This window comes from Peromyscus maniculatus, chromosome 2, assembly GCF_049852395.1.
Source record: "Peromyscus maniculatus bairdii isolate BWxNUB_F1_BW_parent chromosome 2, HU_Pman_BW_mat_3.1, whole genome shotgun sequence".
Taxonomy (NCBI): Eukaryota; Metazoa; Chordata; class Mammalia; order Rodentia; family Cricetidae; genus Peromyscus; species Peromyscus maniculatus.
This window is the reverse complement of record NC_134853.1, coordinates 85,006,107-85,015,105: the sequence shown is the minus strand read 5'-3', so window position 1 is coordinate 85,015,105 and position 8,999 is coordinate 85,006,107. Positions and strand designations below refer to the sequence as shown.

At 44.3% G+C, this 8,999-nt stretch overlaps 1 pseudogene; it reads right to left on the bottom strand.

Annotated features, from left to right (window-relative positions):
* Positions 1-301: 301 nt before the first annotated feature.
* LOC121827737 (small nucleolar RNA SNORA70) lies at positions 302-426 on the bottom strand (annotated as a pseudogene).
* Positions 427-8,999: the final 8,573 nt, after the last annotated feature.

The window sequence follows — 8,999 nt, the reverse complement described above, 5'->3', positions numbered from 1 at the left end:
CTCCAGGGGACCACAGTTGGGGATATAGTTGATCACAGCTATCATGGATAAGCTGCTTCTCAGCTACCATATCTTCAAATTCATCTACATTAGAGAAGTCCCATTTCTTTGAGATATGGATCTTCTGGTAGCTGGGAATTTGGCTCTATGCAGGGCCTCAATCACATGTCATTCTGCAGCTTAGGGTGAATGTACATGATGACCTGTTGTGTTCTGAAGATTCACAAAGGCACCCTACCAACCTGTCAGGAGCCTATACTGTGGACAATACTGAGATCAGAGACATGAATATATGCCAAAACATTGTCTCCAAGTTACCTTAGGTCAGTCCATATAGGAAATAGGCTACCAAGGAGGGGGGTGTTCGAAATCACTGCAAAGCCATCCCTGAGAGTAAAGGAACCTGGTTGGCTTAACTGGTTGCCAACATCTATTTTTTAAACAAATGATATTGCATCCAAAAATCACTAGGATATTGAAATTGCATTAGATATATTTGAAAACAATGATGTAAACATTTTATATTTAAATATTAATAATAACAAACTGCATGCTTTATAACTATTTAAAATAACAATACTTTTTTGTTGGTGTTGGGTTTTTTTTTCGGGTTTTTTTTTTTTTTTCTGAGACAGGGCTTCTCTGTGTAGTCCTGACTGTCCTGGAACTCACTCTGTAGACCAGGCTGGCCTCAAACTCAGAGAACAATATATTTTTAAAAGTGTGTCATTATGGAGATTTTTCATATTTCCTTTCAAGGCACATAGGAAAAAAAAGATGCACAAAGGCCTCTGATTTTATTCAAGTGCTTCTTTATACAGATGAAGCTCTTGAAATCCAGAGGGTGGAAAGGTCATATAGCAAAGTAATACCCAAGCCGGGCCTACCTCAAAAGTCTTAGAACTCCTTATTCGGCCCTTGTATTAGCTACTTTTCTTCTTGCTACAACAAAATACCTACCAAAAGCAGCTTAAGGAAGAGAGCGTTGCTTCTGGCTCATAGTTCCAGAGGATGGTCAATTACGGGAGGAAAATTATAGTGACAGCATCTTGAAGCCCTGGCCACACCCTGGGCACCGTCAGGAAGCAGAGACTGATATGTCACTGTGATTGGTTTAATAAAGAGCTGAATGGCCAATAGCTAGACAGGATTTCCAGGCACAGAGGATGCTGGGAAGAAGAAGGTTGGGTCGCCAGTAGACAAGAGGGAACAGACATGCAGGAGGAGAGGTAAAGCTACGAGTCATGTGGCAACACGTAGGTGAATTGAAATGGGTTAATTTAAGTTATAAGAGCTAGTTAGAAACAAGCCTAAGTGATAGGCTGAGCTTTCATAATTAATAATAAGTTTCCATGTGGTGATTTGGGAGCTGACTGGCAGGACAGAGAAAGTCCAACTACAGATAAACACTGGTGTTCAGCCTACTTTTTCCTTTACTTTTAGTCCAGGGCCCCAGACCATGGGATGGTGCTGACCACAGTTAAGATGGGTCTTTCAACTTCAATTAATTCCATCTAGATAACCTCACAAGCTGGCCCAGAGCTTGTCTTCTAAGTGTCAAATTGACACTGTGAACACCACAGCACTTGACTCCTAATCAAAGCCAGCTCTCTGCATCAGAGTTCCACGAAGTCCCAGCACTCCAAAGGCATCAAAGAAGTGAACATTCCTCTAGATCAGGGGTCCTCAGCCTTCCTAACACTGTGACCCTTTAACCCAGTTCCTTATATGTCCTGGTGACCCCCAACCATAACGTTATTTTTGTTGTTACTTCGTAACTGTAATTTTGCTTCTGTTACGAGTCATAAAGTAAATATCTGATACGCAGATGGTCTTACGTGACCACTGTGAAAGGGTTGTTCCACCCGCCGAGGGGTCTCGACCCACGGGTTGAGAACCGACGATCTAGCGTGTGCTTGCACAGAAAGATCATGGGTTAGCAAGAGCAGCAGAGTCTACTAACCCTGCGTTGACAGTACACGCACACCAAGGCCTATCAAGATGGGCAAGTGGGTTGCATTCTTAGGCTTAGGGCACACAGGGAAGGTGTCCTGCTCAGGATCCTGGGAAGCCTGTAGCCTCAGCAGAAAGCCACCCATACGAGCTGGGTGTTAAATAGAAGAACATGGTCACTGCCAAACCAGAGTTAAACCTGTCCAACCTCCCGTTTTCTTGCTAGTGTTTTCTGTTGGCCAAACTAACCAACAGCCAAAGGGCCGGGAAACCAGTGGATGGCTCTCTCAGATCTCAATCGCCTTGACCGAGAATACAGGCCAGAGGGGAAAGTGTCCACCACACTCTCCATTTTGAGCTGAACATGTGTAGTTGAACAAAAACAACAAAGGAAAGCCACAGCAGAACCAAGAGATCTGGCCCTAGAGAATCTGAAATCACATGCGGCTGAGGCAGGAGGATTTTGAGCTCTTTAAAATGTTTTTATTTTTCTTGTAACTCTCATGCACATGTATATTTATTTGAACGTTACCAATTCTTTGACATCTTCTTCCTTTGGAAACGGATCCTTATTTCTCTAAAAACTTGCCTGATTAACTTTCCATTCATGGAAGCTTTAATGATCGGCTAATGCTTTAACCAAGCCCCAGAACTGAAGGGAAGTCCCTGGGAAGAGCAATAAGAAATGGCCATTTTTAAACAGAAATTTATTATTAAAGATAATTATATGAATTATTAATAGTTATCTATTAAAGGCAGATTAATCCTTCTATAATTAGAACAAAAGAATGTGTACAGCTGCCCTAAACCAAACTTTAAATCCCTTTTCTAGGCAACCTGTGATCCCTTTATGATGACAGCAGCGCCCTCTAGGGGCAGGGAGCTCCAGGGACCTAGTAATCGGGCTGGGGCTGGGCTGGGGCTGGGCTGGGCTGGGCTGGGCTGGGCTGGGCTGGGCTGGGTTGGGCTGGAGCTGGGCTGGAGCTGTGTTGGGGCAGGGTCAGGCCTCGGATGGAGAGGAGAGCAGTACTCTTACCCTGGTTCTCCCCCAGAAGAAATCAGACCGGTGGTATACCCAGGCCATCATCTGGAAGCAGAGCACCCAAGCTCAGGTTCAAGCAGACCCACTGACCCATTGTTTAGCTTTGCCTAATGTCTTTCTCCCTGGACCCAATTTCTCCCCTCTGTGTCACCCCTAGTACCTCTTACACCCGAGGCTGTCCTCAAGCCCAGAGCTAGAATAAGGAAAGTGAAAAGTGTATTGTCCTGAGTACTAAATGCAGTAATACTTATAAATCAACATGGTAGCTACATGGAATAGTAGAGAAGAGAACCAACATATACGCTAACGATCAGAATCCGGACTTAAAACTATAGCCTGACTTTGAAATTATGGCTAGCCTGATGTACTGGAGCATGCTTGTAGTCTTAGGTCTAGGGAGGGTGTGGACATGAAAGTTTAAGGCCAGCCTGGATTACCTTGTCACAGAAGCGAATGGACAAATCCAACTATTGGATGCTGGGTAAGAACAGGCAAAGGGCAGTACCTCAGTGGTGCCTTGGCCTGGGCTGCTTCTGAGCCCAACCTCCTAGTTCAGGAGACGTACAGGGTCTGCCAAAGTGTGGCAGGCTGTGAGGACAGGCATTGTATTGCTGAAGTCAGAGGACTTTCCTGGGTCACAGCGAGAGGCACACACAAGTACAATAGCACACACAAAAGGCTGCCTTTGGCGGCGGTTGTACATGGAGGTGAGCAGCTTTATTAGTCTAAGATTCTGGTCAAGGTTAGGGCAAGCATATTTCTGGCTGGGGCAACACATACGGGCAACAGAGACCAGATGATGGCATAAGCCAAAACACAAAAGTCTGGCTGGCTTCCCAGGCTGCACACACGTGTGGGCAAACCAAAAGGGCTTAGCAGAGAGGGAATGTTGGAGCAGACTGTAAAGTGCCCTGCATTTCGAGTCTATTCTCCTACCCACTGATAGATGTCAGCAGTGGATGGCAGCCCTACTTGCTTGAAGTGTCTCAATAGAACTCTGACAACCACTGACTATTAAAACACAGGCCCAGGACTGGCCCTTAGGAAGATATCCTTGAAAAGAAATGCAAGAATAAAATTTAAAAAAGGGATGTGGGGAGAGCTGAGTCAGTAAAATACCTGCTGTGGAACCACGAGGACCTGAATTCCGATCCCTAGTACTCACGGGATGTAAGCCAGATATATGGTAGCTTGTGCCTATAAATCCCAGCACTGGGAAGATGGACACAGGCAGACCCCTGCAGCTTACTTTTCAGTCAGTCCAGCTGAACTGAGGGGCTCCAGCGTCAGTGAGAAACTCTGTCTCAAAACTTAAGGTGGAGGAAGAGCCTGAGGTCCAGCAGGGTGGCCTGACCAACTTGGCAGCTATCAGGCCCAGATCCAGAGCTTTGATTCCGTCAATCCCAACACCTACTCCACCTACAAACTGCTAGGCCTCGAGGAGGGGCTGGTGCTGCCAAACCAGATCCAGGAGCACGTCATCGACACTGAAGATGAAAATCTGAAGCGTGGTTGTGCTCAAAGAAGTCATGGCAATGGTCCGGTGTTTATGGTGCTTCAGAGACCAGAGGCCTTGAGCCAGACCAATGACTCATGGCAACGAGTATTTGCATGAAGAGCTGTGTGGACAAAAAAAATGTACTGAGTAACACAATGCAGTTTTTCAATGCCACTGCAACGTACGAATTTGCAGTGGAGTGGTGGGGAGGATAGAGGAATGCAGTGATGCAGATGTGGTGGAGAGAGGCTGAACATGCTGACGTCTAAGGCCTGAGCTAACGCTGAGAGGCCATGTTGACGTACGTGCCCTGTACTCCTGATCAAGGGCCTGTCCATGTCTGTGGTCCATGCTGACGCTAGGGGCCATGTCTGTGTCCAGCTACAGCCAGGGGCTATGCTGATGTCGGTGGCCCATGTTATTACTGAAATATGATGTGATGTCTGTGGTTTGTGTTGCCACTTGAAGCCACGATGACATCCATGGGCTGCAGGCTGGAACAATATTGGTGTCCGTGACCAGTACTACCACCTGAGACCATGTTGAGGTCCGTGGAAATAGCTGATGCCAGAGGCCAGATGGATGTCTGTGGTCTGTGCTGTGACCAGACACCATGTGGAAGTCCGTGATCCGTTCTCCTGCTGACTATAAAGGACAAGGAACCTTCTTCTGCAGTGCCATCAATGACGGCAGACCCACAGTTGAGAAAGAGAGACATAGAAGGCTTCTGTGACAGCCCCCACCCCAGTCTCCCCCAAAAGTAACAACCTCGACAGGAAGCATTTGAAGAGACTCTTTTTTTTTTCTGGGGGTGGGGGGCATTGAGACAGGGTTTCTCTGTGTAGCTTTGCCCCTTTCCTGGAACTCACTCTGTAGCCCAAGCTGGCCTCGAACTCACAAAGATCCACCTGCCTCTGCCTCCCGAGTGCTGGGATTAAAGGTGTGCGCCACCATCGCCCGGCTCAAAGAGACCTTAAAAATTGTGATAATGATGCTGAAGTCTAGCTCTCCACAAGAGATGTCTACTAGGGAGGGGTGTGAGGGGGTGAGGGTGGGGACTCACTTTTCTTTAAGAGGCTGGCCTCTTGGAGTTTGACCATGCTTTGGTGTCAATATGAACAACACAAATTGGACTTTTTAAATCTTTTTTTTTGGTCGGGGGAGGAGGCCACAATGGGGGGAGCAGACCTGGGAGGACTAGGAAGTAGGGATGATTAGGGTGCGTTATGAGAAATCCCAAATAATCAATAAAAGTATTTGTTATAAAAAAAATTTAAGGGGAGAATGGCTGAGGAAGATAGCCAATATTGACCTCTTGCTTCCACATGCATCACACACACACACACACACACACACACACACACACATACGTACATACACACACACATACACACATACATACATACACACACACATACACACATACACACACACACACACACACACACACACACAGCAGAGAGGTGGGGAGGGAGGGAGGGAGGGAGGAAACAGATCAGTACAAATGACCCGTTTTGGAGGACAGAAAGGAAAAAAATGGAAAGAAAATAAGTAACAAAAGAACAGATATTCTTGTGTCTCAAAACAAAAGGACCCACACCCGCATGCACCATAGCTCAACTGTGGAAAACAAAGACCAAAGGAAAACATCTTAGAAGCAGCTGGAGAAGTTGAGAATGGTGTTGCACACCTTTGATCCCAGCACTGCCAAGGCAGAGGCAGGAGGATCTCTGTCACTTCCTGGCCAGCCAAGGCTACAGTAGGGAGTCCCTGCCTCAAAAGACAAAGAGCAAAACTCCCAAGAGAGGAGTGGGGAGAGCTTAGTCAGTGACACAGACCTCGTGTCTTAGGGTTTCTAGTGCTGTGAAGAGACACCATGGCCACGGCAACGCTTACAAAGGGCAACATTTAACTGGATGGCTTACGGTTGGTTTAGTCCATCATCATCATGAGGAGAGCAAGGCAGCATGCAGGTGGACATGGTGTTAGGGAGCTGAGAGTTCTACATGTGGATCCACAGGCAACAGGAAGTAAACTCTCACACTGGGCACGACTTGAGAATATCCGAGACCTCAAAGCCCGCCTCCACAGTAACATACTTCCTCCAACAAGGCCACACCCACTCCAACAAAGCCACACCCCCTAGTAGTACCACTCCCTATGGGCCTAGGGAGACCATTTTCATTCAAACCACCACACCTTACAAGCATGATGACCCTAGAACCCACATTAAAAAAAATTAAGATGTTTTTAAAAGGCCAGGAAAGGTGGTCTGTGCTTGTGCTTGCAATCGCAGTACTGAGCACATAGAGATGGATCCTTGAGTCTCATGGGCCAACCAGCTTACTCTGCTTGGTGAGTTCCGGGCCAATGAGAGATCCTGGCTTAGAAAAATAAAATAAAGATGGACACCCTCCTGAGGAATGACAGCCAAAGTTGTCACATAGACACACACACACACACACACACACACACACACACACACACACACACACACACACAAAGCAGCAAGAGAAAAATGATTCCACACATCTAGACAGCACATTAACTTCAATCCTGCCTTTTCATATAAGATAATGGAAACCAAAGGGACATATTAAAAAGCATTGGTTTAAAAAAAACCACTAAACCTGCCAAAAGAAGAATTCTACAGTAATCAAAAATATCCTTCACACAAGAGCTAAATAAAGAGAGTCCCAGATTAAAATATAAGTCAGTGGATAAAGGGCTAGCAGCCGTCATGACTCGAGGCCTTGTCTTACAAGACGATATAAAAAATCCTTTGGGCAGAAAGGGATTGAACCCAGATGCTGATCAGAATCTCCAGGGAGAAGTGGAAACTGCCATAAATGATAAATATGTGACTTACTACCAGAGTCTCTCTCTTTCCCCATTTCTGTTTTATTCCCTTCACTTTTGCAAAAGATGTAAAAATAGTATCACCTTTACATAGTTATGTTTATTCTATGTTATTATATAAATGCGCTAGCATAATATGGGAGGGAGTTAGGGGAGGGGAAGGGGTTTGTATTTTCCCAGAATTCAGTGCATACTGGTTAGACGTTCCCAGGGGCAAATTATCACATATATTATAACCTTAATGAAGCCAATAAGAACATAACTAAGGAATCTAATGGAGTAAAAATGCTACAAAGAATTATTTATTTGGGACAAAATAAGGAAATAAAGAGATATAAGGAGAAAAAGATACATAACAAGCACAAATGGCAAATATAACTCTAGGCTGCCAGTAATGACATTAAAACTCCGCATCTCTCTCATCACCTCAGTCAGAAGGACCATAGCAGACTGGACCAAAGCACGCAAGCCACCTACATGCTCCCTGCAAAGAACCCGTGTGAGATGGTTCACAAAGAAAGAATGGAAAAGGACATTCCAAGCAGACAGTGTGTAAAAGAGCTCGCTATTTTCATAGTGTGAAAACAGATGTTTAATAATACAAAGAAATATAGCAATAATGATCATTTTATACCCTATCTTCAAAATGCTTAGCAATAAGATTTACACAGCTCTACCAATCAGCTGACGTGAGTAACATCTACTGAATGCTCCATCCAACAAAAGCAGAATTCACACGCTTTCTGAGCGCATATGGAACATTTTCCAAAGTAGACAGTATATTAGACAATAAAACAAATCTCAATAAACCCAAACAGATTGAAATAATATAAACTATGTTCTCCAAACACTATAGAATTAAGTTAGAACTCAACAATGGAAGGGAATTTTGGGACTGAATAAACATTAGGAAATTTTAAAAATATACATGTAAATGATAAACTGGTTAATGATGAAACCACAAGGTAGTGAGAAAAATGTCTTCAGCTTGCTGTAAATGGAAACACATCAATATTTATGGGATGCAGCTAAAAGTGTCCTGAGAGGAAAATGTATACCTGTGCCAGAGATAAAATCTGAAGTGGATACAAAGTCCATCAACACTGTTCTTGTGATTATATCATGTATATATATATATATATATATATATATATATAAAATTTGACCTTCAGAAATTAGACAAATAAAAGGAGAAAAAAACAAACACACAAAAAGAGTAAATAATAAAGACTACGAGAGAGAGAGAGAGAGAGAGAGAGAGAGAGAGAGAGAGAGAGAGAGAGAGAGAGAGGAGAGAGAGAGGAGAGAGAGAGAGAAATAGAAAACAGTCAAAAGTTGATTCTTGGGGCGGAGGAGATAGATTCAGCAGTTAAAAGTTTCTCTTTCTGAGAACATGTTTTGGGTTCTGTGCACCCACATTAGGTGATTCTATGGCCAGCCACCTGCAATTCCAGCTCCAGGGGATCTGACACTCTCACTTCCACAGGCACCTGTATTCACAAGCACCTACACCCACACAGAGATACATACATGTAATTAAAATAAAGTATCTCTTTAAAGAGTTGATTCTTTGAATTTGGTTGATTACATAAGTGAAAAGATGATAAAGGGATGTTTGCACTCTGTGCCAGTACATTAGATAATTTC